The following is an 18,368-nucleotide window of genomic DNA, read 5'->3' on the forward strand; positions in this document are numbered from 1 at the left end:
TTGTCTGCCGCATCTCCTACAATACAACACTTCAAATATACTTTATTGGCTGTAACGTGCTTTCTTTCTTTCCTTCTTTTCAGGTGGGAGATGGCGGATGAGGTGGCAGGAAAAGGAACTGGCTACTTTCTCTAGTAGGGGTTGTGAAGAAAATGTTGCTTCCTTCCCATCCCATGCCACTCTCACTTATGCTTCCCCACCCCATCATTCCAATAGCATGACGTACCCCTTGCCTTCCCACTACCCATCCTTTACTACCACCCCTACCCCTACCTCCTAACCTTTGAACTTCCCACTCAATTCCAATATGCTTCCCTCCCCCAAGTTCACCTCACCCCAATCCTCCAACCATTCACACATGCTCGCTTTAACTGTAAACCTTTTTCTGTCCTCCCTCTCCCTCCTACTCTCGTACCCTCCTATCTATTTACCACAAAGAGGCCTTATATGCTTTCAAAATTCAGCTTTCTTGTGCTTTCTTGTGTCAGCCAATTTGTAGCACCCTCACCTCTGAGTCAGAAGGTTGTGGGTTCAAGTCCCACTCCAGAGACTTGAGCACAAAAATCTAGACTGACACTCCAGTGCGGTACTGAGGGAGTGCTGCACTGTCGGAGGTGCCATCTTTCAGACGTGATGTTAAATCGAGGCCCTGTCTACTCTCTCAGGTGGACGTAAAAGATCCCATGGTACTATTTCGAAGAAGGGCAGGGGAGTTATTCCCCGGTGTCCTGGCCAATATTTATCCCTCAATCAACATCGCTAAAACAGATTATCTGGTCATTATCACATTGCTGTTTGTGGGAGTTTGCTGTGTGCAAATTGGTTGCTGCGTTTCCTACATTACAACAGTGACTACACTTCAAAAGTACTTCATTGGCTGTAAAGTGCTTTGGGACATCCGGTGGTTGTGAAAGGCGCTATATTAATGCAAGTCTTTCTTTTTTTCTTCGAAACAAAATCAAATTAAGATTAAGAAAAGCATTGTGGACTAAAAATTGGATATGGCCAGAAACCGGGTAGTGTCATGGTCCAACAATATTAAGGTGGTCAAAATGGTCTAGTTAGCACGCAAAATTCATGCTCAGTGCTCATTAGCATGATTATTGTGCTGATCACAGTGCTAAATCTGCTGCTCATTGGCTTACCGCTCAACAATATCAGGTCCAGTCTAATGTGTGGCTTTATTCAGTATTTAAAGGGGAGGTGCATTGATGCTACAGTGCCTCATTGCAAATTAATGTTGAACTCCATCTGGAAGCAGACCCCCATAATCATAATAATCATAATCAACTTTATTGTCATTGTTAGTGCACAAGTGCAGTACAACGAAATGTAGGCTTGCGGCTCCCGAGAGTGTAAATTTAGATTGAGACATTTAAACATTCAACATTCATTTGGCTTCTAATACATTAACATAAACATAACCATAATAAAGTGCATTGGCAGATGTGCAGGCTTTAGAGTTTATTTGTGGAGTTCAGTAGGATGACAGCCCTGGGAAAGAAACTGTTCCTAAATCTGGTTGTTCGGGTGCGAATGCATCTGTAGCATCTCCCAGATGGCAGGAGGGTGAACAGACTGTGGCTGGGGTGGGTAGGGTCTTTGATGATGGTCCGTGACCTCCGTAAACAGCGTTTCTGGTATATGTGCTCTATCGTCGGTAGCCGGGTGCCGGTAATGCGTTGGGCAGTTTTGACTACCCGCTGCAGGGCTTTCCAGTCATAGTAGCTACAGCTGCCATACCATACTGTGATACAGTTCGTCAGGATGCTCTCTATTGTGCAGCGGTAAAAGTTAGAGAGGATCAGGGGTGACAGGTTACATCCCTTCAGCCTCCTTAGGAAATATAGGCGCTGCTGGGCCTTCTTCACCAGAGAGGAGGTATTGAGGGACCAGGAGAGGTCTTCCGTGATGTGGACTCCGAGGAACTTAAAGCTGTCCACCCTTTCCACCACAGCCCCATGGATGTGGATGGGGGTGTGACTTCCGCCTTTAGACTTCCTGAAGTCCACAATGATTTCTTTGGTTTTCTTGATGTTAAGGGCCAGGTTGTTATCGGCGCACCACTTCACGAGATGCTGGACCTCCTCCCTGTAGGCTGATTCATTGTTGTTAGTGATATGGCCTACTACCGTGGTATCATCCGCAAACTTGATGATGGTGTTGGAAATAGATAGCTGAGCCTCAGCACAGGGAGAGAGCCTAAAGATTCTCAGACGTGGTTCTGGAGGCACTGGTGGTGGTTGTGGAGAGGAGGCAGGCTGTTCTCTTCCCACAAACTGGCAGGAAGAACCACCCCAAACTTCTAGTAGGCTGTGGTGGGAGATAGCCGACTATGTGACGGCCAGCACTGTGGTTCCCAGGTCGGTAATCAGTGCCGAAAGAAGTTTAATGACCTCACACAGCAGGCCAAGGTGAGTGAAGGCTTCAGCAAATGCCATAGCCCACCATCTGCACCACAAGCCTCACACCCTGCTCAATGCACCACATCCCCAGCACTCACCTACCAACAATCTCCACCTATCACCACTTACACCTCACAATCAAGCTCCACTTCACCCTCACAACCTTACCACTGCTGCAAAACTCACACCCACACCTCACGCCTTGCACACACTGACAGCTATTCAACTATGGCAGGCACATCACCCAAACACATTGCACCAACCTCACTCACACACTTCCCTTTCTCTTGCAAGCCAAGGTGGCAAGGGGGCAGCAGCAGACAGGCAGGGGGCAACCTACTGTGCAGGACCTCAGCCAACAGGAGGAGCGAGTGCTGGAAATCATTGGACGGCAAGTTACAGAGGCCATGGCAACCAGCGAGGCTGAAGCCCTTGGGGACAACAACGATATGCTCATTCCTAATCCTTCTTCTCACATCCCACTTCCCCCTCATCCCACAATCTCTTCTCATTTTTAAGCTGCTGATACTGTGTGCATGTGTATCTTGCTTTCCCCCCCACCCTCCCCTCATCATAACCCAACTCTTGTGCCTTTCTGCTTTCAGATAATCAAGAACAAGCTCCAGATCAGCCTGTCCCTGAGGCAATGGAGGAGAGCGAGGGGGGAGAAGAAGAAGACATAGCGTCACTGCATCTGTCACTTGCAGACACCAGCTCAGAAACTGGCACTGGGCATGAGTGTGCTGCAGCAAGACCAGGGGAAAAGGGTAGCTCAGGGGCCAGCTCCCCGGAGGGCGAGTTCGTGGGCGAGCTCGTGGGTGAGTTCACGTGTGAGTTCTGTTGCAGAGGACTCAGATGAGGACCTCGATGGCGCAGCCTACAGAAGAAGGGGGTTGGGCATGCACACCGAATTGCTAGGTGCATGAGGCTTTGCGCAGAGTTTGGAGTCCAGGATTTCCAGGCTGGAGGTGGAGGACAACTCCCGAAGAGACCGTGTGATGGGTGATCACTCAATCTTTGGTGGTCGTGCCTTCTGTTGCCTAGGCCCTAAGCTCTGGAATTCCCTCCCTAAACCTCTCTGCCTCTCTACCTCTTTCCTTCTTTAAGACGCTCCTTAAAATCTACCTCTTTGACCAAGCTTTTGGTCACCTGCCCTAATTTATCCTTACGTGGATTGGTGTCAAATTTGTTGTCTTAAATTACTCCTGTGCAGTGTCTTGGGATGTTTTACTACATTAAAGGTGCTATATAAATACAAGTTGTTGTTGTTGTTATGTCACGGCTGCCATTGCAGCACAGGTGGAAACACTGCTGCAGCGGAAACGCAGACCATTCTCATTCATTCTCAACTTGCTGCCACCCAAACTCAGACTGCTACCATCGTGGCTGGGTTTACCAATTTTGACCAGGGCTTGCAGGGTGTTGCAGCAGCCCAGCAATCTGTGCTTCAACAGATTGCTAGGAATGCTAGGCTTTCCTGTACCTGTCAGCCAGCCCAACCCAGCCTGCTGTTATCCATGCCGAGGTGCTGCAGCCTGCAGCCGAGCCTTCTAGGCTCAGAGGTGCTCGAGGTCATTCTGCAAGGCCATCTGATGTCTCCCCCATTGAAACCCAGCAGCCTTCCACCAGCCGTGCTGCAGCCATTGGGGGAGCACTTCATAGGAGCACCAGATCTGGAAAGGGCACCCGAACGACAGGCACTAAGGGATTGCACAAGGTGTATCGTATGTGTAAATATATTTTTGATAAATTTATTAATTTTGTTTGGAATCTTATGTGGTGGCACTCATTCCAGCTTTGTGCCCAGGAGGATGCTGTGATATTCCGTGAGAGAGGGATGGTATGATGGGAATGTGGTGCGCAATGGGGATTTGGGGTTTCATTCATTGGAACCGGAGTCTGATGAGGCATCCACGGACAGCCCATCTGGAAGGGGAATTGGCTGCCTGCCTCCTCCCTCCCTCCTCATCCTCTTCCTCTTCCTCTTGCTCATCTTCCTCAAATTCTCCCCATAGGCTCTCTGCTTCAACAAAAACAGTCAATATAAACGGTACCTGATATTTACACACTGGCTTTTCTTCAAATGATTATGTAAGACTAATGCATGTATTTCCTACAAACTAAAGCAAAATATTCCAGCTGTTCAGCTGACTGAATGGTACTGATGTATCCTGGAAAGTGCACAGACCGCACGTACTTAGACTGTGTAATGCATTATCACATGGTTTGTCACATGGTTTAGTATGAGCATGATCAGTTCACTCTGGCCTAGTAAAGCAAGCTCCTGAACTAGCAACTCGTGTTTCTGTCCTTCATTTGTTCTACCCACATATATTACATTTTTGGTGATGAGGATGGGATCCCAAAACCATTTTTAGGGATCATGGAAGGACAGTTTTTGACCTTCAAGTGGAAAATTTTAAGGTCAATTTGTGACACCTAAATGAATTGTTTTGCAATGTTTTACTGTTAATGCTGATGTTGAATTGTCTGTGCGTCCCCGTCACGTGTATGTGTACACAGCAACAGTGGTGTTGATTTGCACAGGTACACAGGTAGCGTGCTGAGTCACTGTTTCACGGGATCGGGACAATCATGGCAGCGCCTATGGGATTCATCGGAAGCCTCAGCATATATGACCGAGCTCGTGAACCATTTCAGTTCTTACATTGAGCGGATGGAGTTGTTTTTTAGGGCCAATAACATTATTGAGACCGAAGGTGCAGATGAGAATGTTCAAGCTCAAAATAAAGTAATTCGTGAACGTAAAAAAGCAATTTTTCTAACGGAGATCGGGCTAGATGTCTATGGAACATTTACTAATTCATTCGTGCCAGGGAAAATGAAGGATGTGTCGTTTGAAGATGTTGTCGAGAAACTCGAGGACTATTTCGACCCAAAGCCATTAGAAATAGCAGAGAGCTATAAGTTTGGTACCAGAAACCAAAAACAAAGTGAAACCATCAGTGAGTACATTATAGCTGTTAAGAACCTGTCTTTGCATTGTAACTTCAGCACATTTTTGAAGCATGCGTTACAAGATAAGTGTGTGAGTGGACTGGTTGATGAGCACACACTGTCCAAACTACTGAACACTCTGAACCTAACATATGACATAGCATGTAAAATTGCCCTATCTATGGAGATGGCGTCTAAGAATGCTAGGGAGCTCCATCCAACTCAAGTGACTAGTGCAGCTGAGGTCCACAGTCACAAAGCCACAAAGAAGTGTTTTCACTGCCAGAAGCAAGGCCATATTTCAACAGCTTGCAGAGCTAGATCAAAAGCAGGAAGTAAGAACCATCCTAGTGGCAATGTAAAGCAGTGACAACAAAAGAGAGGAGTTCACAATATTGAAGTGAACACACCTGATATTGAAGAGCTAGGCATCTACAGTATCTATGCCACTAGCGGCAACGTTAGCAGTCGTGAGAAAGACTTCTGTACAAAACGTTTTTGATCAACGAGCAATATATTGATATGTGTATCGACACGGCGGCGGACTGCTCAATCATGAGTAAGGACACTAATGAGAGTAAGTTTAATCAAGTACCACATACAAAGAGTACCATAGAGTTAAAAACCTATTCCGGAGAAATCCTAGAGACATGTGGACAAATGGAATGTACAGTTCAGTACAATGGCCAGTCAGTAAAGCTGCCTATTATTGTAGTGAGCTACAACAACAGACCAACTCTCATGGGCAAAGACTGGTTGAGAAAGTAGAAACTAGACTGGAAAAACATCTTCGGTGTAGATGCTTCAAAGAAACGACTCAACACATTGCTGAAAAAGCATGAGAGAGTGGTTAACAAAGCATATGGGATCTTGGGCTACATAAATAGAGGTATTGAGTACAAAAGTAGAGAAGTTATGTTGAACCTTTTTAAAGCGCTGGTTGGGCCACAATTGGAGTATTGCGTTCAGTTCTGGTCACCACACTTTAGGAAGGATGTGAAGGCCCCTGAGAGGGTGCAGAGGAGATTTACCAGAATGGTTCCAGGGATGGGGGATCTTAACTATAAGGACAGATTGGAGGAGTTGGATTTGTTTTTGTTAGAGTAAAGGAGGTTGAGGGGTGATTCCATAGAAGTGTACAGGATTATGACGGGTTTGGATAGGCTAGTCGGGGAAAGGCTGTTACCACTAGTTGATGGTACAAGGACTAGGGAACACAGATTTAAGGTTTTGGGCAAGAGATACAGGGGGGATGTGAGGAAAAACTTTTTTACGTAGCGAGTGGTGATGACCTGGAATTCACTGCCGATGGAAGTGCTGGAAGCAGAGACACTCAATGTTTTCAAGGGGAGACTGGATAGGCACTTGAGGGAAATAAACTTGCAGGGCTATGGGGATAAAGCGGGGGAATGGGACTGACTGGATTGCTCTACAGAGAGCTGGCACGGACTCAATGGGCCGAATGGCCTCCTTCTGTGCCGTTATAACTATGACTCTATGGGCTCAATTTTGCCAAGCATGAGGAGGTGGGCTTGGAAGCATGCGAGGTGGTAAAATCACAAAAAATGGCGGGCGGGCCAGATCCCACCTCCATCCCACCTCCGAGTAATTTTCCCAAATGCGTGTTTTCTGCCCCCCTTTCCATCCTGCCTCCAAGAGGCGGGATAGGCCCTTAAAACCCTTAACAACCAGTTAATAGCCTCTATTATCCCATTTTGAGAGGCCTTTCCAAGCCTCACAAGTGGATTGCTTACTCACAGCTGCAGCTCCACCATTACAAAGGAGTTTTCACCAATGATCATTTGCAGGTGGCAGAACTTTGTTGTCTCACGTCTGGGTGAACTTTTAGCAGGCATACTCATTGTTGTGGAAGTTTGGAGCCTGACCCCCATCTCCAGTGTGACCTCCTGGGAAACCCCTCTCCCCACATTGACAGTGCTTCTTCAACTGAAGCATATACCAGAAGCATGGCCACCATTTAATTCCTTTCCTCCTAGACATCAGATTTGGACGAAGACCAGCCACGGCAGCAGCAGAACCATGAACAACAGCAGCTGGGTAATTTGCTGCGAACGATGGTCTGTTGGAGGTTAGGTGGCTGTTTGAAGGCGAGTAGTGGAGGCATGGGGATGGCCTTAGCGAGGTGTTCGTCGTCATCGATGACATGTTGAAGGCTGCGAAGAACATGGTGTAGTTTCTCCGCTCTGGGGAAGTACTGGACGGCATTCTCCAAAGCGGCCTTCGAGACACACGACAACGCAAAATCGTCGAGCAGAAACTGATAGCCAAGTTCTACACCCATGAGGACGGCCTCACCCGGGATCTTGGGTTCATGTCACGCTACATGTAACCCCACCTGATGTAGGGTCATCCAGACTCGAGTCATCATTGGCTTGTTCTCTCTACACAGATGCAGCTGGACCTGCTGTGATTTCCAGCAAAAAAAATGTTTTTTGTCTGTTTTTTTGTTTTTCATACAGACCCCAGCATCTGCAACATTTTACCCCTTGTGACCCCACCTCACTGTTCTTTGATGTAATGTTTTCCTGACTGACCTGTTTGGACACCATTCACACCTTTGGTTGCTGTGATTATCTCTCTGCCGAGGTGTGATAAATGGCAGTTAGAAAGATTACCTGTAAACATCTGACATTATTCTCTGACTATATAAGTTGTGTCTTTATGCATTTCTTCACTTCACCTGATGAAGGAGCAGCGCTCCGAAAGCTTGTGATTTCAAATAAAGCTGTTGGACTATAACCTGGTGTTGTGTGACTTCTTACATTTGTCCACCCCAGTCCAACACCGGCATCTCCACACCATGTATGAAAAGACTCAATGGGCCAGAGTTTCCCACAGGCAGGAAATCAATTGCCCAATTAGGGGAAAATCCCACTTTTTCAACACTTCACTTAGGAGTCAGGGTCCTGACACGATTTCTACCTGACACGCACCAGCCCGCCCACACTGGCAAAATCCAGCCCATATGACTCTATGATCAAGCTGCCATATGGTGTACAGTCCTCTCCCAAAATCTTCCAGGCTACGATGGATAAGATTTTGCAAGGAATTCCAAATTGCTTATGTAATCAAGATGATGTGCTGATCACAACAAGCAAAAAGGAATAAAATCTAGAACTGTTAGATATAATGCTTCAAAGTTCGAATTCCCACAACGTAAAATTGAAAAGGAGCAAAAGTGCTTTTGTGCAGCCTGAGGTTGTGTACCTTGTTCTGAAAGTTGACGCAAATGGCTTGCAACCAGTGAAGGAAAAGGTTGATGCTGTCAATGCTCCAAAGCCACAGAACGTGTCTGAGTTAAGATCTTTCCTTGGAATGGTCCAGTACTACGCACGTTTCTTACCTGAGTTAGTGACCATGTTAGCTCCATTGCACGAGCTCCTCAAGAAGGATGTCCAGTGGAAGTGGAGAAAAGTGCAACAGGAAGATTACAACACTTGTAAGAGAAGTCTCTCTAGTGATGCTCTACTTGTGCACTACGATACAGAGCATGAACTTAAATTAGCGTGTGATGCTTCCAGCTAATTTGTGGGAGCTGTCATAAGCCACGTAATGGGTGAACCCTCACAAAGAGCAAAAGAAATTACGTGCAAATTGAAAAGGAAGCACTCGCCATAGCGTTTGGAATCAAGAAATTCCAACAGTTCCTGATCGTCAGAAACTTTACCCTGAATACTGATCACAAACCGTTCCTAGCAATATTGGGGCCCTGCAATGGCCGCATCAAGAATACAGCGTTGGGCAGTGTTGTTATCACAATATGACTACACGATTAAATATCGCACTTCAAAGCAAAATGCAATCGCAGATGCCTTGTCCAGATTGCCACATGAAGACTAGTGTGTTGAGAGTGAAGGTGAGATTTTCACGTTAGGTGCAGTTGACAAAGACTTTCCCGCGAATGCAACTGAGATTGCAAATGAGACTCAAAAAGACACAGTACTGAAAAGAGTGCATGAAAACACCTTAAATGGATGGACTGATCAGTGTCTGGACACAGAGTTGAAACCATTCCATAACCGTCGTACTGAATTGTCTTGTAAGCAAGGTTGTATCAAGTGGGGAAACAGAGTGGTGGTACCTACTACTTTCTGGCCGAACTTCATACTGAACATCCAGGGATCGTCAGTATGAAATCAATTGCAAGAAGTTTTGTTTACTGGCCTGGATTGGACAGTGATCTTGAATCACTTGTCAGCAAAAGCAGCGTTTGCCAAAATTGTAGAAACAAACCACCCAAAACTCCACTACAACCCTGGTCATGGCCAAGTAAACCTTCTCAGAGAGTGCGTGTAGACTTCTGTGAGAAATAAATGATTATTTCCTGGTACTTGTAGATAATCACAAAGTGAATTGAAGTGAAACACATGGGTTCAAATACTACAACTGAACATACCATAGATGAGTTGAGGTCTATCTTTGCATGTCATGGCTTACCCGGAGAGCTTGTTTCTGACAATGGCCCTTCGTTCCATTCTGCTGTATTCCAAGAGTTCATGAAACGGTACGGTATCAAACACATTCTCATTCCACCATGTCATCCAGCTTCAAACGGAGCAGCCGATACCTCAGTCAGAATAGTATAAGAAGCTCTCAAAAAGCAAGTGTTGCAGTGTTGTTCGGGTCTCAGCATGAAGCAACATTTGGCAAATTTCTTGCTGAAGTACAGAACTACTCCGTACATTACAACTGGATATATCCCAGCAGAACTCTTGATGAAGAGGCGATTGAGAACACGATTGAGTCTTGTTCAACCAAATTTGGCCTCAAGAGTTGAACAGAAACAGTTGAGTTAGAAACGTAATACGACAGCAATCGAAAAGAACGCAGTTTCAGACAAAACAAGTTTGTTTGTGTTCTCAGTCCCCTGGCAAGTCGAGTTCACACAAGTGGGATATAGAAACTGTGTTAGCGGTTGGTGGAACCAAGAGATATTTGGTTGAGATTGGTGACAACATCTGAAATGTTCATGTAGATCAAATGATCTCTGCTAGAGATGAACCAAGACGTGATCTTGAACCACTTGATCATGAACACATACATGAGTTTGACTCCGTTCAGACTTCAGAAACTTAAGTGCCAGGTTCAAACAAATTTGAGATAGAAACAGGATCATCTTTGAGTTCAGAACCAAAACAAAACTGCCCGAAAATTGGTTTAACACCAAAACCTTTTGTAAAGAGATCAGGAAGGCTCCGCAAGCCTGTTATTAAACTGGATTTGTAGTTCATTTGTAGCATTTGTACTTGATTTAAAAGAAAAAAGCCAGGAGTTTTTGTTATGTGGTACATGTAATGCTGGGAAAGGTGGGACCATAGTTTTGTTCGTATTTGAGAGGTGAATATGAGCATTTTTTTTAAGGGGAAAGCAGTGTAATGTATTATCACATGGTTTATCACATGGTTTGTCACATGGTTTGGTATGAGCATGCTCAGTTCGCTCTGGCCTAGTAAAGCAAGCTCAGGAATTGACAGGGTAGATGTTGAGAGGTTGATTCCCCTGGCTGGAGTATTTCGAACTAGGGGGCATAGTCTCAGGATAAAGGGTAGATCATTTAAGACCGATATGAGGAGGAATTTCTTCACTCAGAGGGTTGTGAATCTTTGGAATTCTCTGCCCCAGAGGGCTGTGAATGCTGAGTCTTTGAGTATATTCAAGGCTGAGATAGATAGACTTTTGGACTCTAGGGGAATCAAGGGATATGGAGATCGGGCGGGAATGTGGAGTTGAGGCCGATGATCCGCCATGATCTTATGGCCTACTCCTGCTCTTATTTCATATCTTCTTATGTAGGAACTAGCAACTGGGTGTCTCTGTCCTTCATTTTTTCTACCCACATATATTACAGACTGCACAATGTAAATTCAGCTCACAGTGTCACAGCTCTAGGCAAAAAAATCGGCCCAAAACTCCATGAAAAGATGTGGCATTATTCTAGTGCGGAAGTTCCAGTAAAATATGGCAGAAGTGACTTCCATAATTTCCTGCAACCTTTGCACCATTCTGTCGTTACCCCTGCGGAAACAGTGGGAATATAATGATCATAGTTCTGCCTCCATTAAAATCAATGGTGATCAAAAATTTCCTTAATTAATGTCTGTTTTCTTGCCACTTCCACTTAGACCAAAAGATAACAGTGTTGGAGGCCTGTCAGTGGTGTGGTTTATGGATTTAAAGGATCCATCAGCAGTTCAATTTACCCATGCCGTGTGTTTTGTTTCTTGTTACCATTTTTAAGATTGTGTATGTGGGGTGGAGGGCACAGTGGGGGGTGGTAGGGGGGAAGGAGGTGCGGAGGGGCGGAGATGCTGATCATCTTTGAAACAGGTTGCCTTAATTCTGAGCTGAATCAAAACAAGTTTAACTTGTGAGGTCTTCATGTCTAGACAGAGCTGACTCACGGGTGCTGCTCATCTGAGAATGGAATCAGTTCACAGAGGCTCTCAATGCCCAGAGCTAGGAGTTAGCATTCCCATGACAAGGGCCCCATAGCTCACACTGACTCAGCTACCCACTAGACTCTGTCAGTGGCAGACTTTCGTACCATGAGAACATTAATAATTTTGTTAACATTTTCACAATGCCATATCGGTAACCGTAAACTGTACAAACTGAGACAAATGGGAGAGAAATTCCCCAACTTACCACCACCCATTAGCACGGCGTTAAGTCATAGGCCTAGAAATTGGGTTGAGGCGCCAAAGTGGCGCCAAAGTCGCCTGAGCGCAGGATTTAGCGCAGCGTTCGAGGCTTTAGCGATCGTCAGATATTCAGTTTCATTGCCCCTAGAGGGAGACGGGGCGAGGCTCGAGGCGCTCCGCGTCCCTCTTAGGGCGCTGAAACTGAATATCGCAGCGCAACGTGCCGCAGCGCCACACGCTGCGGCACGGCACGCTGCGGTACTGCAGGCTGTCCTCCCATTGTTAAGGGGGAGCGGCCTGCAACAGCACGATCCCCGCTCGCGAGTGCCGGCAAACGAGCCCGGCACCAAGGAGAAGTGCCGGGCTCTCGGGAAACAGCCGGCAATGCCGCGGGGGGGGGGGGCGTCAGGAGGCCGGGGACGGAGGTGCTGGCAGGCGGCCGCCCCCACACCTCCACCTTAACTTGCGCCGCTGCTGGCACAGCAAGGCCCCGTGAACGGGGCGCGGGCAGCGAACGGCGCAACTGTGCCGTTCGTTACCAAATATCGCGAACGGGGCGCGAATGGGGCGCTGCGCACACCGATGACGCCATCGGTGGCGGCGCAGCGAAAATGGCTAACGCCACCATTAGCGCCCCTGCTGAATATCGCGGGAGGTGCAGCCAGTGGCGCTACAGCCACTGACTGCCTCTTTAGGCGCTAACAGGTGGTGCTACTCACCCAATTTTTCCCCCATAGAATCATAGAATGGTTACAGCACAGAAGGAGGTCATTCGGTCCGGCGAGCCCGTGCCGACTCTTTGCAAGAGTACTTCAGCTAGTCCCACTCCCCCACCCTTTCCCTGTAGCCCTGAAATGTTTTCTCCTTCAGGTATTTATCTAATTCCCTTTTGAAAGCCACGATTGAATCTTCCTCCACCACGCTTTCAGACACTGCATTCCAGATTCTAACCACTCGTTGCTTAAAAAAGTTTTTCCTCATGTCGCCTTTGGTTCTTCTGCCAATCACCTTAAATCTGTGTCCTCTGGCTTTTGACCCTTCCGCCAATGGCAGCGGTTCCTCTCTATCTACTCTGTCCAGATCCCTCATGATTTTGAACACCTCTATCAAATTTCCTCTCAACCTTCTCTGCTCTAAGGAGAAAAACCCCAGCTTCTCCAGTCTATCCAAATAACTGAAGTCCCTCATCCCTGGAACCATTCTTTTAAATCTTTTCTGCACCCTCTCTAAGACCTTCACATCTTTCCTAAAGTGCAGTGCCCAGAATTGGACACAATATTACAGTTGAGGTTAGACCAGTGTTTTATAAAGGTTCATCATAACGTTCTTGCTTTTGTACTCTATGTCTCTATTTATGAAACCCAGGATCCTGTATTCTTTTTTAACCGCTTTCTCAACCTGCCCTGCCACCTTCAACAATTTGTGCACATATACCCCCAGGTCTCTCTGTTCATTCACCCCCTTTAGAATTGTCCCCTTTAATTTATATTGCCTCACCTTGTTCTTCCTACCAAAATGTATCACTTTGCACTATTCCGCGTTAAAAGTCAAGAAAGCGGCAGCAGCCGCTCTTCTGCCAGCTGGTGGCGGGACATGTGGCACCCTCCATTTTGGAAGTCCAGTAGCGCTGTCATTCTTAAGTAGTGCAGCAATGGGTCCTAAGCACGCCAGGTAAACCCAGCGTGCAAGCAGACTGACAGAGGCGCTGTCAGTACCTCTTAAAGGGACACACACGTCTTTCAGGTAAGTTTGCATTTAAACTTTTGGACTAGGTTTCTTTGATTTTGCTGAAGTAGTGGTTTACTGCAATACATGTTAACAGTTTTTTACGTGTGTATGTAGTGCTGCTGAATGCTTGCAAGGCCTCAGATGGTAAAAGAAGGCCTCTGAGGAGATAAAAAATACTGGAAATACTCAGCGGGTCAGGCAACATTTGTGGAGAGAGAAACCGAGTTGATGGCCAGAATTTTCTGCAGGTATGCGTGTTGGGGGCAGAGGGCCGCCAAGGTGGGCGGGAAACCCGGGAGGTTGGGTTTCCCGCAGGCCCTGCCAATTTTAACAGCAGAGCCTGATTTGCATGTGAGGCCTCTGTTTCACGAATTGTGTGAAACCTATCCACATGCAGTTAAATTCAAAATGGAGGTGGGAAAAAAGACTTCCAGCCTCATTATAATGTAATGCCTCCTGGGAGTGGGTTGGTTGTCTGCTACCCCTCTGTCCTGCCCCCGTCCCACCTCCGTTAAAACCGGAAGTGAGCGAGTTGGATGCTGTAGGTGTTCGCAAAAATCCCCATAACCCCTGAAGATCGGAAAATATTGGTCCACATCGTGGACGAAGAATTGTGTGATGTGAATTGTCTCTGGGTTGGAAAATGTTTTAAAAAGCATACCCAGAACTGAAAAAGGCTGCATTGAGATGGACAGCACATGGACAACACCGGAATCGAGGAACTTCGTGGAAAAATTTGCACACTTTAAGACAGTACATTTTAATAAAGTTGTTCCCTGGAGTTTGGTAATTGTAAAGGGGTTTAAAAAATGGCCGTCAGAAAGCATGGCCAAAAGACAAAAAGCAGCTCGCAGCTTGTGGATGACTGTGTAAGTGGGAGGATCAAGCAGTGGCAGTCAGACCTGCCAATCAAAGGGAGTTTCCCTTCTCAGAAGCAATCAATGTTTGTTTATTGACTTAAGGGATTATCCACTTGAGCAGTAACTGCAGAACAATCGGTTTCTGTTTACACAGTAATCCAGCCCCATTCAAAGCCCTTACACACATTGAGACACAATGAAACTCCGGAAAAGGATTTTTGAAAGAGAACAGTTTGGATTGAATGGGTTTCTGAATCACCCATTACTGAACAATAGGGCAGTTGGATTCCCTTTTGTTTTAGCCCAGGTGAACTCCGGATGTGGGCAGGTACACTTCGGCCCCAGAAGGTAGACACATCCAAACCACTCCAACCACTTTGAATCAGCCAGTCACAGCCTTTCTCTTGTGTATTCGGACTTTTGGCCGTGAATTTTGCACACAGACCCTTTCAGCCAAACAGCAGGAGTTGGCAGGATATAAAGGTAGCTCCTGAGAAGCTATCTCTCTCTCTTACTTTCCTTGGACCCCAGGTGAGCAGGTTTCTGACTCCTCAGCAAGGCAACCTAGTTAGGGGGTGGTAATTTAGGGGAAATTGCTAAGATTGTTTAATTAACATTGTAGACATTTATCCCTCATTTTGCCGTCTGCCTTCCCCTGTTAAGCAATTTACTGTAATTACTGTGTTCGTGTGGCATAGTTTAAAATTTGATTATAGTTTCTTTAGTTTAATAAAAGTTGACTTTCTCACATCCAGATCAGTTGTCCGTTTTTAATATATCATTAATTATAAGTCCTTCAGTCAGAACTGGAAGGTGGGGTTAGCGATTCGAAACCGCTGTTTGGAAATTGGTTTACAGTGTAGCAGCAAAAGGCTGCCTGACCAGGTGAATTACCGTAAACCAGGTAAAAGATTGGAATTGGTGTCAGAGTGCAGGCAAAGGCTGCTGATGCCCCCTGCAATGCGGGATCAAGTGGAGAATTCCATTTTTAACAATTTAACTGCCCCCACACTCCAAACCCACCCAATTTTTTTAGGGGAAAATTCCAGCTCACGTTTCAGGTCGAAATGCTGCCTGACCAGCTGAGTACTCCTAGCATTTTATGCAGTCATTTCAGATTTACAGCATCTGCTCGCAGAGGGAAGAGGAAGACACAAAAGAGGAAAAAACAGAAGAGGACGAAGCCTATGAGGAGGAAGCAGAAGAGGAGGCAGCACAAGGTAGGATGCAACCCAGACAGCCCCTTTTTGGCCAGAAATTCGAGATGGAACCATCCACCTGCGGTCCCAGTGACCACAACTCCAATTCCCCTTTCAACATTTGTCTCACACCTTACCTTCCCTCTGTTACTGACCATCACAGTGTCCTCTTGGACACAATGCTGATATAAAAACCACCACAAAGCAAACCTTCCAATCCTACTTTATACATCTGCCCATCCAATATGACATCAAGAAATCAATTCATCACCCGTATGTATTCTCTTAGTGACTGTCTTGTGTCTGCCTTTGCCTATCCTAGTGATGTCACACAGTGCTACCCCAGTGGCTGCAGCATGGCTGGTGGAAGGCTGCTTACTTTCAGTGGGGGAGACTGAAGATGGCCTTGCTGGTCGACCATGAGGAGCTAGTGGCTGGGAGTGTCAGATCAATAATTATAATAATAATAATCTCCTTCTTCTTCTTCCTCCCTCTCTCTTTCTCTCTTCTCCCTCTTCTTGGTCAACCACTGGCTGGGCAGGCTGCATTTCTTGGGTGTGTGAAATGAGGAAGGCACAAGGGTGAAGTTGTGGTCATGGGAGGGTGTAAGTTTTGGATCACAGGTCACACACAGATTACCCAAAGGGACTTAGGATTCATAGGTCACTTTATTAAAGAGCAGCAGTTTCAGCATAATCAAATACAACATGCAATCAGGATAGACATAGTAGACATACAATCCATAACAAATGAGAACAGTTTACCGGCCCTGGAATGAATGGATGGGTGAAGGTTGAGGCAGAATGTCTTGGATCCCTGCAGCCTGCGGCAGTGGTCTCTTTATTTTTGGTCGTCTCCCAAGGTTGGCGGAGGTGTTAGGTGTTAGGAGGTGTTGAATCCATCTCAGAAGAAGCTCTCCCCCCTCTGCCTGTTTTCCCCTCTCAGCTGCCCATTTTTATACCTTACTTCGGTGGGCCAGTGGGTACCTCGGGCTCGATTTTGCCTTTGGGGGCGGGTTGGGGCGTGTCAAGTGGTTTTCGTGTCAGGACCCCGACTCCGATGTGAAGTGGGAAAAAAGTGCGATTTTGCCCGAATTGGGCACTTGATTTCCAGCGTGTGGAAACCCCTGGCTCAATGAGTCTTTTCATACAGAAAGTCGCCTCTGATGACATCATCAATGCTGCTGGATTTAAGGCCTGCAAGCAGCCTTGCTTCTTCTGGAGACTTTAAACTTTATGCCCATTGTTGTGATCGCTTCATTCAGCATCATTCAGCAACTATGTCCAGCAGTAGGCCAAAGTGTGCTCCAAGGTTCAATGAGGGCTCCCTCCAAGCTCTGGTGGAGGGAGCAAGATCAAATAAGGAGATGCTCATCCCTTCCTCAGGGAGGAAAAAGCCTCCCCAGCAGACTAAAGCTGTGTGGATGCAAGTGGCCCAGGAGGTCAACTCAATCTCTATGTGCAGCAGAACCTGGCTGCAGTGCAGGAAGAGGTTTCATGACCTTCTCCGTACAGGAAAAGTGAATATGACTTTCCCATCACCCTCAATCTGATCCCCATCGTCTCTCATCGTCAACCTCTTCCTCCACATCCCACTTGACACTGACATCCCTGCACCCTTACCCATTCCCTCTATCTCTATGGGTACATTCACTTAACTATTCGACCATGCAGCCCTCACACTCCCTATCACTGTGATGCAATGACAACAACTTACAACACACAGGGAGGGTCCTTTGTCTCCTTCTAAGCATCTATGCTATGGATTCTCTACACTCACTCCTTCATTCTCACTCAAACTCCACTTGTGTCCCTCATTGCAGGAAAAGAGAGCCCACAATAAGAGGGAAAGAGCAAGGACAGGAGAAGGGCCACCCTCAGTAGCCCAGCTCACCACCTCGGAGAAGGCGGCCCTGGAAGATTCGCAAGTGGGGGACGGACAGACGGGCGCATCACAGCAAGCCGATGACAGAATAGTTTGGCATCTCTCTCATTGACATTGCATGAGTGACTGATAATGATTCTGATGCCCTAACAGATTGACTTATGATCATCTGCACAATTCAATGTGCATGCAACTTTTACCTCACATCTCTAACTCTTTCCTTTACTCCCCCACAGAACCATCGACAGCCCCTGTCCCCACTGTCCAGGAGGAACAGCCTGAGCTTCAAGACTCCTCAGAGGAAGCTGCAACCTCTGAGGGTGCAGCATCAGCAGAATTTAGCGCACCCAGCACCAGCGCAGACACTCACACCTCGGTGGGACCTTCGCGAGATAGAGTACCTGGTGTATCACAGCTCATAAGTGAGCATCAGCAGATGGTGGAGACAGGGACAGCAGTGGAGAGTCCTCATCGGAGGGCGCAGGACTCTCCCAGCTCGGCTCAGCTGCATGTCGACCCTGTGCCTCCGGGTCCATCCAGAAGGAGAGCAGTGCTGGAACTCCAGGAACAGGTACAGGAGTCTCTGGCAGGTTTTGTCTCCAGGGTCACTGCAAGTGTGGAGCGAATGGAGGAGTCCATTGTGAACATGAGCAGTGCCTTTGTGGAGGCATT

The sequence above is a fragment of the Somniosus microcephalus genome, chromosome 4, assembly GCF_052327205.1.
Source record: "Somniosus microcephalus isolate GS21.2 chromosome 4, FLI_Smic_1.0, whole genome shotgun sequence".
NCBI lineage: Eukaryota > Metazoa > Chordata > Chondrichthyes > Squaliformes > Somniosidae > Somniosus > Somniosus microcephalus.